This window comes from Muntiacus reevesi, chromosome 4 (genome assembly GCF_963930625.1).
Source record: "Muntiacus reevesi chromosome 4, mMunRee1.1, whole genome shotgun sequence".
Taxonomy (NCBI): Eukaryota; Metazoa; Chordata; class Mammalia; order Artiodactyla; family Cervidae; genus Muntiacus; species Muntiacus reevesi.
The window spans coordinates 153,609,575-153,622,639 of NC_089252.1; the positions used below are offsets into that span (position 1 = coordinate 153,609,575).

The 13,065-nt window shown below is 45.5% G+C and overlaps 1 protein-coding gene and 1 pseudogene across 2 annotated transcripts in view; both read left to right on the forward strand.

Moving 5' to 3' along the window:
- The first annotated feature begins 6,201 nt into the window (after positions 1 to 6,201).
- On the forward strand, positions 6,202 to 6,727 carry LOC136166126 (actin-related protein 2/3 complex subunit 3 pseudogene; annotated as a pseudogene).
- A 2,325-nt stretch (positions 6,728 to 9,052) lies between these two features.
- PRICKLE1 (prickle planar cell polarity protein 1) overlaps positions 9,053 to 13,065 on the forward strand; it is a 111,553-nt gene continuing 107,540 nt past the window's right edge. Inside the window, exon 1 of one of the 2 annotated variants that reach the window (XM_065934592.1) lies at positions 9,053 to 9,174. The gene's annotated coding sequence lies outside the window, so the exon portion shown is untranslated. Of the gene's footprint in view, positions 9,175 to 9,688; positions 9,918 to 13,065 lie in introns of those variants that run through there. The other variant, XM_065934591.1, reaches the window with a different exon arrangement.

The following is a 13,065-nucleotide window of genomic DNA, read 5'->3' on the forward strand; positions in this document are numbered from 1 at the left end:
CCCTTGAACCTCAGATCCTTTGGTTGAACATTGTTAGACCTTGCCCCTAAACCCCAACGGCTGCTTCACCTAGCACATGCCTCCCCATCAACGGAGTCTCTACTGCCCAAAGGCATGGCGCTGAACTCCTGTGGTCCTGTGGACTGCACTAGCCTTGGTTGGGTCGCCTTAGGGCTTGGCAGATGAGCCCTACGTGCCCCCACCTCACTCCCTCCTGCCCAGCAGCTCTCCATTAGGTCCCAGTATTCACTCATCATACTGTGTATATTAAGCACCTACTCTGTTCCAGTCATTGTGCAAAACACTGCAGTCACAACATTGAAATAGGCCACACTCTGCTTTCTGGGCTCAGACTAGTGGAAGGGACAGCAAATCAGAGACCACGAAGATTGCTGTGACAGAGGAGGCACCCTGACCTGGCATCCTCCTCCCACTCACCTTTGAAATGGCCTTAAATTCTCACACACAATTTTTACAAGAGATGATCAACTGGGATCAGCTGACTGTTGAAATATATGAAGAGGTGAGGTGTTAGACGCTCAGTCATGTCTGACTCTTTGCAACCCCATGGACTGTAGCCCACCAGGCTCCTCTGTTTATGGGATTTTCCAGGCAACAGTACTAGAGTACAGCCATGCCTTCCTCCAGGGGATCTCCCCAACCCAGGGATGGAACCCACATCTCTTCCATCTCTTGCATTGGCAGGTGGGTTCTTTGCCACTAGAGCCACCTGAGAAGCCCAATTCCAATTGAAATATGTCAATTCAGTTCAGTCGCTCAGTCGTGTCCGACTCTTTGCGACCCCATGGACTGTAGCACACCAGGCCTCCCTGGTTCACCAACTCCCGGAGTTCACACAAACTCATGTGCATCGAGTCAGTGATGCCATCCAAGCATCTCATCCTCTGTCATCCCCTTCTCCTCCTGCCTCCAATCCCTCCCAGCATCAGGATCTTTTCCAATGAGTCAACTCTTCCCATGAGGTGGCCAAAGTACTGGAGTTTCAGCGTCAGCATCAGTCTTTTCAATGAACACCCAGGACTAGTCTCCTTTAGGATGGACTGGTTGAATCTCCTTGCAGTTCACAGGACTCTCAAGAGTCTTCTCCAACACCACACTTCAAAAGCATCAATTTTTTGGCACTCAGCTTTCTTCATAGTCCAATTCTCACATCCATAGATGACCACTGGAAAATCGATAGCCTTGACTAGATGGACCTTTGTTGGCAAAGTAATGTCTCTGCTTTTAAGTATGCTATCCAGGTTGGTCATAACTTTCCTTCCAAGGAGTAAACATCTTTTAATTTCATGGCTGCAATCACCATCTGCAGTGATTTTGGAGACCCAAAAAATAAAGTCTGACACTGCTTCCACTGTTTCCCCATCTATTTGCCATGAAGTGATGGGACCAGATGCCATGATCTTAGTTTTCTGAATGTTGAGTTTTAAGCCAACTTTTTCACTCTTCTCTTTCACTTTCATCAAGAGGCTTTTTAGTTCCTCTTCACTTTCTGCCATAAAAGTGGTGTCATCTGCGTATTTGAGGTTATTGATATTTCTCCCGGCAATCTTGATTCCAGCTTGTGCTTCCTCCAGCCCAGCGTTTCTCATGATGTACTCTGCATATAAGTTAAATAAGCAGGGTGACAATATACAGCCTTGACATACTCCTTCTCCTATTTGGAACTACTCTGTTGGTCCATGTCCAGTTCTAACTGTTGCTTCTTGACCTGCATATAGGTTTCTCAAGAGGTGGATCAGGTGGTCTGGTATTCCCATCTCTTTCAGAATTTTCCACAGTTTATTGTGATCCACACAGTCAAAGGCTTTGGCATAGTCAATGAAGCAAAAATAGATGTTTTTCTGGAACTCTTTTGCTTTTTTGATGATACAGCGGATGTTGGCAAAATGATATCTGGTTCCTCTGCCTTTTCTAAAACCAGCTTGAACATCTGGAAGTTCATGGTTCACGTATTGCTGAAGCCTGCCTTGGACAATTTTGAGCATTACTTTACTAACATGTGAGATGAGTGCAATTATGCAGTAGTTTGAGCATTCTTTGGGATTGCCTTCAAATATGCCAGCAAATATGCCAGCAAATTTGGAAAACTCAGCAGCGGCCACAGGACTGGAAAAGGTCAGTTTTCATTCCAATCCCAAAGAAAGGCAATCCCAAAGAATGCTCAAACTACCGCACAACTGAAATATAATTCCTGTTAAAATGAGCAACATGGATAGTTCAGTATTTCCCCACAGATTATAATTTCAGGGTCACTGCTGGCCGAACTCCTCAAAGCCTGATGCACATTTATTTAAGGAGGACTCATTGGAAAAGACCCTTATGCTGGGAAAGATTGAAGGCAGGAGGAGAAGTGGACAACAGAGAATGAGATGTTTGGATGGCATCACAGACTTGATTGACATGAGTTTGAGCAAGCTCCAGGAAATGCTGACGGACAGGGAAGCCTGGCGTGCTGCAGTCCATGGGGTTGCAAAGAGTCAGGCATGGCTGAGTGACTGAACTGAACTGAACTGAACTGCCTAAAGGATACACAGATTAGCTGGTCCATTTTGAGGATGTAAATAAACTGCTCAACTCTCTCTGAGGACCTCCATCAAATCTCTCAATTTAGGGGTTTGAGAGAACTCTTAGGGCTCCGTGGGACATACCTTGCTCTGCACAATCTAAAATTTAGCAGAAGAGGGTAGGTACTCCTCTCTTCTGGGAATACTCTCTTCTTTTGAAGTCTTGCACACGACTTTCTCCCTAACTCCTTCCTACTTAACTTCTTAAGTCAATGTGAAGTTTATTTGCTCTTGTCATCCAAAATTGAATCGTCCCCATCAAACTTGTTCCTGCTTTTAGGTTCATTCATGATCCAGCCTCTGCCCATCTCTCAAGGCTCATATCCAAACCTCCACCACTGCCCTGCCCCCTGCACCTCAGACTGCAGCAGACGGGACATGCTTCAGTTTCTCAGACTTGCCATATTTACACTCACCATCTCACTTCCCAGGTGGCTCAGTGGTAAAGAATCTGCCTGCCAAAGCAGGAGATGCAGGAGACACAGCCTTGATCCCTGGGTTGGAAAGATCCCCTGGAGGAGGAAATTGCAACCCACCACAGTGCCTGGGAAATCCCATGGACAGAGGAGGCTGGCGGGCTACAGTCCATGGGGTCACAAAGAGTCAGACACTACTGAGCATGCGCACACACTTCACTTTTACACGTGATGTTCCCTCTGCCTAAAATGCTTGAATACCTGTACACACATGCACATACTCACAAACACACACACACACATCTTTCCCTAGGTTTGCTCATCTTTCAGGTGCCTCTTCTTCCAAGAAAACGTCTATGACTCTACCTCTGTCCCCTCCAGCTGTGTAGTATGCTCCTGCTATGTACTACCAGACACTCTGGACCTCTCACTTTAATGTAATTGCTATACACTCTGTGGAGTGTCTGTCACAAAATGAAGCAAATTAAATTGCTCCTTCTGAAACATGGATTTTCTGAAGAATGAGTTGAGGGATACTCTGAGAAACAACCTCAAGAGACATACTGTTGTATGCTGCTGTGAAGATTTTGTTGAGGACATTGTTTATCATTTTTCTAGAGCCTTTTTCATGAAGATCTGGGGGTGAGGGTGCCATTTTCTGCTCTTTGATTTAGCAATAGTTGTGTTTCTCTTGATACAATTCCTTAATCTTAAATACATTATCAGTTGTGTAAGGATTATGTAACCCTTGTTATACTGGTTGCTATAAACCTATACAATAAATTGTGCCCCATTCTTTATGGGGTGAATTTTATGAATTTTTCTCATTTCTGCTTCACATTTCATACCTATTTTCAAATTACAATTTCATGTTAGCTTGCTGCATGTTATTGTTGCATAATTGTAAGTGAACAAAACTTTGATGGAATAAGGTCAGGTTTAATTAATCAAATAAATAAATGAAGTGATAAAGGAGTAGAAAGTTGAACAAAGTGGAATATATATGGGGGAAGAAGGTATCAGTTAGTATTCTTTAATTTCAACCCATTTCAATCCCTAATTGGCTTAAACAAAAAAACAAGATATTGATTTAATTTGACAAGCACAGTGACAGTTGTTTTCAGATAGGGTTTGATCCAGAGGCTCAAAGAAGATCCATAGGGGTAGAGACTTTGGTTTACTGTTGAATTTCCAGCAAAAAAGGTAGCTGGTACAATAGTGCTCAGTATGGATTTGCTGAATTTCTTGTTGTAGAATTCCTAAATCTTGTACAAAAATCCCCAGATCTGACTTGGATCACATGCCCTTCCCTGAACCAATTTTTTGATCAGGAGGATCTAGTGCCCCATTTCCAGGCCTGGGTCACATGATCCCAACAGCAAACCAGGGAGGGGTCTCCAATGAAACCTTGTGCACTCACAGAGAAGGAAGGTGGTTCCCCGAAGGAATTCTGGGGCATTACAAAGAGGAAAGAAATGTTGGGTGGGCAAAAAAAAAAAACAAATATGCATGTCAATGGACTATCAAGAAGATGATGCCTGAGTTGAATTTTAAAAGATAAGCAAGAGTTAGTTAAAGAGGACCTTTAAAAAAAAAAAGAGGACCTTTGTCAGTGGGTAACATTCTAGGTGTGTTCAAAGCACAGAGGCATAAAATAGCTTGATGCTTTCGAGGAACTCTAAATAACTTAACACGGTAAGCGCAAACAAGGATTGAGGGTGGAAGAAAGAGAAACTAGAAAGATTAGCAGAGTATAAATATCAAAGACCTTTTAGGATAACCAAATAGGGTGCAATCTATCCGGAAACTGCTGGGAAGCCTATGTAGGATTCCTAGGCAGGCAAACACGCCTTCGGCTAAGTCCATGCAGGTCATCACAGGGTCAGGATGATTCATTCTGGAAACATTAAGTAGGGCTGAGTCTGCAGGTCAGGAAAGAGTCCCAAATGTGGGCAAACGAGACACAAGGAACAGGGACCAAGAAAGCCTAGGAACCCAGCAGACCTGGGAACCAAACAGAGCCTGCCAACATCATCAGATTCTTGCTTTTTAAATTCCAAGCTTGTGGCCTAAACCACTGGGAATTATTCATCTTCATGTGAAAATATTCTTCCATGAGCCACGGCCTTCATAACATGACTTGGTGGGGAATTGTATGTTAGCTGGGGCTACCATAACAAAGTACACAAATTGGATGCCTTAAGCAAGAGAAATGTATTGTCTCACAGCCCTAGAGGCTAGAAGGCAGAGATCAAGGTGTCAGCAAGGTTGGGGCCTTCTAAGTGTTACGGGAAGGGGCACTCTTTCCAGGGCCCAAAAGGGAGCGCTTGTCTAACACTCAGAAATGAATCGTCTGAGGAGACACGTACTGACAAAGCAAGAGGCTTTATTGGGAACGGGTGCCCTGGCTGAGAGTGTGAAGGTAAGGGAACCCAGGAGAACTCTTTGCCACGTGGCTCACAGTCTCAGGTTTTATCGTGATGGGATTGGTTCCCGGGTTTTCTCTGGCCAATCACTCTGACTCAGGGTCCTTCCTGGTGGCGCACACATTGCTCAGCCAAGATGGATGCCAGCAAGAAGGATTCTGGGAGGTGGTTGGACACGTGGCATCTCCATTTGACCTTTCCTGAACTCTTTGGGTTGGTGATGGCTTATTACTTCCGTGTTCCTTAGTAGAGTACCCTGTTGTAAAATAACTTAGCGCAAATGGTTACTATGGTGCCTGACCAGGGTGGGTGGCTTCAGTCAGTGTTCTTCTCCTAACATAAGGACCATGAGAAAGAATCTGTGCTCAAGTCTCATGCTGAGATTCTGGTGGTTCCTTGGCTTATCTGTAAGACACATCACCTTGACCTCTGCCTTCTTCACTGGGTATTCTTCCTATGTGCATGTCTGTTTGCTCTTTCTAGAAGAATAGCAGTCATACTGGACTAGAGCTCACCCAACAACCCCATTTTAACTTGATTACCTCTGTAAAGATCCTATTTCCAAATAAATTGCATTCTGAGATACTGGAAGTAAAGATCCCAACTCATGAATGTTTGAAGGACACACTTCAGTGTATAAAGATGTCACTTACAAAAATATGCATTTGTTATCAAAGCTTTAAAAGAAAAATAGACATTCCCTAAGTGAAATGATTTATTTATAAAAGATTTGGAGATCCTCTTCATTGGGGTTGAGACCTGGGTGCCTCCAAGATGCCAGCTTACCACTCTTCCCTCATAGACCCTGCCACCAAACTCTTTGGAAACGTGGCTCTGTTGCCTATCAGAAGTCAGTTCAAAGGACCTGCCCTTAGAGAGACAAAAGATACAGATATTGTGGATGAAGCTATCTATTACTTTATGGCCAATGTCTTCTTCAAAAACTATGAAATTAAGAACGAAGCTGATAGGACTTTGATATATACAACTCTCTACATTTCTGAGTGTCTAAAGAAACTCCAAAAGTGCAATTCTAAAAGCCAAGGCGAGAAAGAAATGTATACACTGGGAATCACTACTTTTCCCACTCCCAGAAAGCCTTTGGTTTTCCACTTAATGCCATTTATGCCAAACCTGCAAACAAACAGGAAGATGAAGTGATGAGGGCCGACTTACAACAGCTGAGGCAAGAGGCTGGACTGAGACTTTTGACCAGCAGAATGATAAACCCAACAAGTGGCGGACTTGCTTTGTGAAGAGACAATTCATGAACAAGAGTCTTTCCGGACCTGTACAGTAAACACCGCCTTGGACAGACACTCTCCACAGCTGTGGGCAGGATTTACAGCAAGACGCGCACAGTTCTTTGCCTTTATTTCATAAAGTTTTATACAGAAAAGAGAAGAGAGTGTGTCTTTACTTGAAGAGCTCTTTATCAAGAATTTGGGGTGGGCTGGGGTGGGGAAGAATGAGCTGTTGACTGGTGATTTGAAATGTCTTCAGTATTAAACTGGTGCTTAATAAATAATAATAAGGAAATTTCTAAAAAAAAGAAAACGATTTGGTACCATGTTCGTTTGTGTAGACAAAGAAAATAACACCATTAGGATAAAAGACCCAGAAGAAACAGAATAGTCCACAATGAAGAATACTTTTGCAGATTAAGTCCAAATTGGTTCTTTCCTAACTTACAGGACTTTGCTTGGAGGCTGGTGTAGAGAAGGGTGGTGTGCGACAATGCCTTATACACCAGCACTGTATAAACTTTCCAGCTGCTGAGTCGTTTCTGCATGCCTAGCATTCAATCCTCCCAGCAGCTCTCTAGAGGTGGATATTATCATCCTCGTTTGCAAATGAAGAACCTAAGCACCACTTTAATCCTAACTACATTATTCTAGGCTGCATTTGGTAAGCAGCTGGACTGAGATTTGAACTCAAATTTCTCTGACCACAAGTTATCACATGTACCCTCCAAAGTAATTTTGGGAGTCCTGGCTGAAGACCAAGTGTTCACCTTTTGTGTTCATCTTTTGTTCCAAAAGATGCTGCTCAGTGCACTGTCTAAAGAGACAGTGATCCCTCAACAGGCAACTGTGAATACCCTACAGTGCCCAACATGTTTGCTACCAAACAATAGGTGCTCAACAAATGTGAGGCCACCACAGAGCTGTAAGTCCTCTGATATCAGATTGATTTATCGATTTATTTCTTATCATACGAAAGTAGCATTGTCTCCAATTAATAGCGAGATTCAACTGCACCTTCCATAAATATCCTTCTCTTGAGCTTCTCCATACCCAACTCTGCTGGCCCCAAGTGCCTACTAGTCCATTAGAGAGGATTTTCTCATGAAGATGCAGCTGCAGGAGTTCGGTGACGCTTTCCTCCACTCCATCCTCCACTGATTCTATCCCACTGTGTCATTCAGTTTGTTGGAAAACTACTTTCACTTCAAGGTCTCCATTGAAACCATAGACAGGCACCCACAGATGGAAAGTGGACTCTTTGCCCTTATAAGTACTGGTTTTCACAACCTCTATGGTGGAATAAATCATTTTGTCAGTCTTCTTGGCAGTTCTGGAGTTTAGGTAGAAGCTAAAAGTCTACAGCTTAATAGGGGCATTTGTAACCCTGTTAAGATAAACACACACAATTCCAAAAAAATGCTGAGAAGCAAGACAGCCTAGGTTGTTTTCCCCCAGATTCCCATCAGTTACAAAAACCGGGAAAAAGTGGAGTTACTTCAAAAGCAACAGTCTTGTTTCCCGAAAGATCTGTGCTCAGAGGTTTAGAAACTCAGGGGTGAATCTAGAGGTGAGAAAGTTTCACAGTGCAGGGAGATATAAATCAGATTTAGAATTGCAGAGCACAGGGCTGTGGCCAAACGTTTCCTTAGATTTGTACTGTATCCCCTTCATTTTATCTTAAATGTTATCGCTTTATATCCTTTTTTCATCAACTTCGAATTTGTTCAGTATTCCCTTATTTTACTCCCAGTTAAAAATAGAAGAGATATGGTGCTCTGAAAATTTCTGAAATTGGCTGTTTTGATTTTTCTTGAAGAAATTTAAAAATGCATCAATTAACACCTCCCCCCCCCCCCACGCATGCACACACCCTCATCTTTCAGGAAGATGTTACAGTGTCCTAGAGGGTTGTAGAAGGGATTGAGAGGTCAAGGAAGCCCTAGATTTGCAGAGACACCTGACAAGTTGGGCTCAACAGCTGCTGTCTGCAACCTTCTGCAACCCCGAGGGAAACAGTACCCCCATGGAATGAAACTCCACTGATCTGGAACTGGAACGAGTGAGAAGGGTTAAGGTTCTAAGGCGACCCAGATGTCAGGGCAGAACTTTCAAACAGGCGGAGCTCCACTTCATCTGAGAAATTGCGCCTGAGAGCCCAGCCCTGGAAACTGGGCAGACCGAAAACATGGAAAGTAGCTTGGCCAATGGAAAATGATCATCGTGATGAAATTAATATTTTCAATACGACTTTAAGTGCAACACGCTAACTTGGCCCAGGCCGGGACATTGCGATGAGCTGAGGTTTTCACATGCACTCCTCGGACTTCTTGAGTTTTTACTGAGATGACCAAGGTCGTCGGGGAGGGGAGGGAACGGACTTAAGGCTGAATCTGTGGCTTCTTGCTCGGAGGTGGAGACAGCCCAGCCTGTGGGATTACAAGAGATAGGATCGAGTACAATCGAGTCCCCAGCGAGGCGAGGCGCGCCGGAAGGAATCGAAGTAAGAGTTTAATTAACTACCCCGCCCCGACCACGCCAAAGGAAAAGAAACCCAAATAGGCAACCCCGAAACCGTTTGATCAGAGGAAATTGGGTTTGTCTTTTTTGCTCCTTCACCCTTCCTGCCTTTCCATCCATCAGAATGCTTGGTTTAAAAAAAAAAGAAAAAAAAAGCGTATAATTGGGGGCGGGGCAGAGAAGACCCGACTGCACTTGAGAACCCCGGCTGCGCCCAGGCGAACTTCATCCCGCAGATTGCCCGCGCTCAGCTCAGCCCTCCCGCGGCGCCGAGCCGGTCCAACCAGCCCGGTCTCCCCGCGCCCTCGGCCGCGGGAACCCGCCGCCTAACCCTCCAGCCTTTCGCAGCCGAGCCGGGGGCGCGTGGGCGCGCGCGGCCCGGATCCCGCGGCGGGTTCCGCGCTCCGCGTTTTCGCTCGCGCCGGGCGGCCGGCCGAGGGCGGGGTGCGCGGCGGCGCGGACGGGGCCGGGGAGCCGGGCGCACTCCGCCTGCAGCCCCGCGAGCGCCGCCTCCCGCGGCCGCCGCGCCAGACAGCGCGCTCCGGAGCGTGCCCGCCTCGCGCCGCCAGCGCTGACCTCCGCGAGGGGCGCCGCGGCCGGCACGGCCACGTCCCGGGTTCCGGATGATTCCGGTGCTGCCCGCCCTCGCCCGTCGCTGACACCGCGGGTCCGCAGACCCGCCGCAGAGCCGACGACCGTCCAGCCGAGTCCCGCTCCCTCTCTGGGGTGAGTGGGCTCTGCAGAGGGGCTGCGGGTGCGGCGGTGGGGGGCTAGCGCCGCGGGGTAGGGGCCAGAAGGGTCCGCGTCACTGCGGGGCATCTGACACTCAGAGTGGTTCGGTGTCGCAGAAAATGCGGGAGATGGGCATAACCGGTTTGTTGGGCTGTGTAGACCGAGAAAGCAGATACTGGGGCTGCGGCCCCAGAGGGCTTCAGATAGGCTGCCCGCACCGCTCCTGTTGGCTGCAGCACCACCAACTCTTCCTTTGATTCTTTCCTGCGTGGAAACCCGTTCAGGGGCCCCAGAGTTGGGGCGCTGCGGGGCGCAGGGAGGCCAGGGCGCATTGGTCTGTGTCCGCCGCTTAGGATCGCCTGTCACCTACCGGCGTCCGGAGGCAGGGTGCCGACTCTCCCCTAACGCTCCGGGGAAAGGCTCGATTGCTTTTTTCCTGGGTGCGTCAGCCCCCTACCTCCCGCCCCAGCAGTGGTGTTTTCTGCATGCAACACGAATATGGGAAGGAATGGGAGCGTCGACTTCCCTTTAGGCAGAAAAAGTTAAAGAAACTGGGCATGTTAATAATTAGCAGGACCTGGACTCAGGATGCAGCAGAAAGCTGTTAAATTTTCATTGCCCTCTAAGAAAAACAAACGGCATGGCCGGTGACTGTTGGCAGAGCCGTGTTATTTTGGGGACTTTGGGGAAATTGTCCACAGATTGTCTTCAGGAGGCTGAAGAAGGAGGTGGGGGTGGGGGGCGGACGGCTGGCACCGCTCTGGCTCTGCGTTCCAGCTTGCCTAAGGAGGGTTCAGAATCACAAGCCAAACACGTTTGGTTGCTGATTTCTTGAAGAGTATGGGAGGCAGAGCGGCTGCGGCCCTGAGCAAGGTGAAGAACACAGCATGGGAACTGCCTAAAGGAAAAGAACATGGAAGGATCTTGCCTCTCCCAAGGAATTCAGTTGCATTTGTGCTATAAAAAGCATGTGTATTTATGTGGCTCTTAGGATGGGTTTTATGCAGAAGAGGTTATATGTAATGAAATGGTGTGTACCTGCGGTACAGTTTTGCCTACCTCCCAATTTTAACCAGTTCCTCAGAAGGGTGTTTGCTTCTGATGTTACGTAATCGGTGTGGTTCACTGTCAGATATTTTTTAATGTGCTTGTGGAGTGAAAGGAACTTCCATCTGTTACTTCAGACAAACCCAAGGTGTAGACGGGTGAGGGTTGCTGAATATTTGCCCTGGTCTGGCTCCAGATGTGTGAGCTCAGCTGTTGCCTGTCACTTAGGTGACAACTGGCCTTTTCCCACTAAGCCTCTGCTGTCTCCATTATCCTCAGTGAAGTGTTCAGTCGCCTTCTATTATCAGAGTGGACTCTAGCTGCTTGGGAGGCGGTAGCCTTGTTTGACCATCCCCAACAATATGTCTGTTTTCAGACTTTAGGAAGGGGGGGAAAAAAATCCCATGACAGCAAGACAGATACATTCTGAATTGAGCACCAACTTAATCCAAAGATCCTGCTTTAATCAAGACAGCTCTGGAAGGATGACGCAATATTTGTCAAGCCTTTTTCTCTGGAACAATATTTACTCCCACCAGGGGATTTTAAACTTAAACAACAGTCATTTATCTTGCTGTCTGGTGGGGCCCGGTTCAGCTTGCCTCCATGTGGTCCCAGCCTAGGTGGCTGGGCCGGGCCTGGGACAGGAATCTGTCATTGTAGCCCAGCTGGAACCTGAAGAAAGCAAAATACAGCACCTGCTGGTACCAGGGAGCTCCTAAATGCCGTCAACTGGCGAGTCAGGAAATACAGAGGAGATGTTTTAAAGCCCTTCCAGAAATGTTTATACAAAGGATTTAAAGGTTAACAATGCATGTGCTCTACATATTAAAACTAAAAGGTGCTAGAAATAAATGGACATTACCCACAGTTGGAAGTTAGCACACTGCTGATGAACTTGAAAATCTGTTTTAATAAACCATGGCTAATGATAGTGACTTTTCATGACTAAGCCTAGGAAGGAAGGAAAGGGAGGGACTTCTGGAGGGCTAAAGGACTGGATGGAACATAGGGGGAGCCATATTGACATAAGCAAATTGGTTTTGTAAGTTAATTTTTCCATTCTTAATCTGCTACTAATTTGTGATTTATCACTGAGTGACCCTGTTGGCTCACAGGTTTTTAAGGAAAAGTGATATATTTTACTCACATGACAGATTCAATCAGTTCTGCCAGTAATACCACTGAACCTTTAAAAGTTTATCATGTTTTTAAAATCAGGGTCCATGGAACCACCATTTGTCTCTCTAATTAAGGAGGTTGTAATGAGTCAGCTTGGGTCACCCAAGTAAAAGCTAATATCAGCTGAATGAAGAAAAGACCCTTATTAGAGTTAATAGCTAAACTATAAAGTTTAGAGTCAGATGTAGGTAAAAGTCTGGTTACTCCTAATAACCTCTCCTATGATAACTCTGAAAAGACACAAAAGAAAAGAGGTAACAATGTAAAATTTCTTAAGTTAGAATTTTAAAAAGCTGAAATCTAAGTTTTAAAAAGTGACATTGTGAGATAATTTCTCTAAAAGCTTTTATAATTACTTGAAAATCAAACAAAAGGGAATTGAGTATTATGACTGACTCTTCATAATACTCATGAAACGGATCAGGAATTTTTTTAATGATTCTCCAGTAATTAAGTGTACCTGTTTTAATGGTATATACGTAGTAGTTGAGAATGCCCGTGTTACAGGAAACGGTTTTCAGAAAAGATTATTCTAGTTACTGCAGTTAATTTTTTGGTTAAAGTAGTTTATAAAGAGTAAATTTTTTCTTTTAAAGAAGGAAAGTAATTTTAAAAGTCAAAATGATCCTCATCTGTGCATAAAAATTTTAAAGATGCCAATGGACTAGGGTAGACGCCACTTGGGAGAAAAATAGCTCTTTTTTTCCCTCCGGGTTACATAAAATAGTACTAATTGTTTAACTCATTCAAGTGAGAATATTCAGTTTGCTTAAATGCAGGTCTGATTATTTCACAATAAAGAGAGTTAGGAAAGGGAGTGAGTTGTTTCTAGGTTGTTGGGATTTTGAGGGTCCGCTCCTGCTTTGCTGTCTGGTCTCAGAACAAAGCGGTAGTGTGTTGTACGTGGTATCTT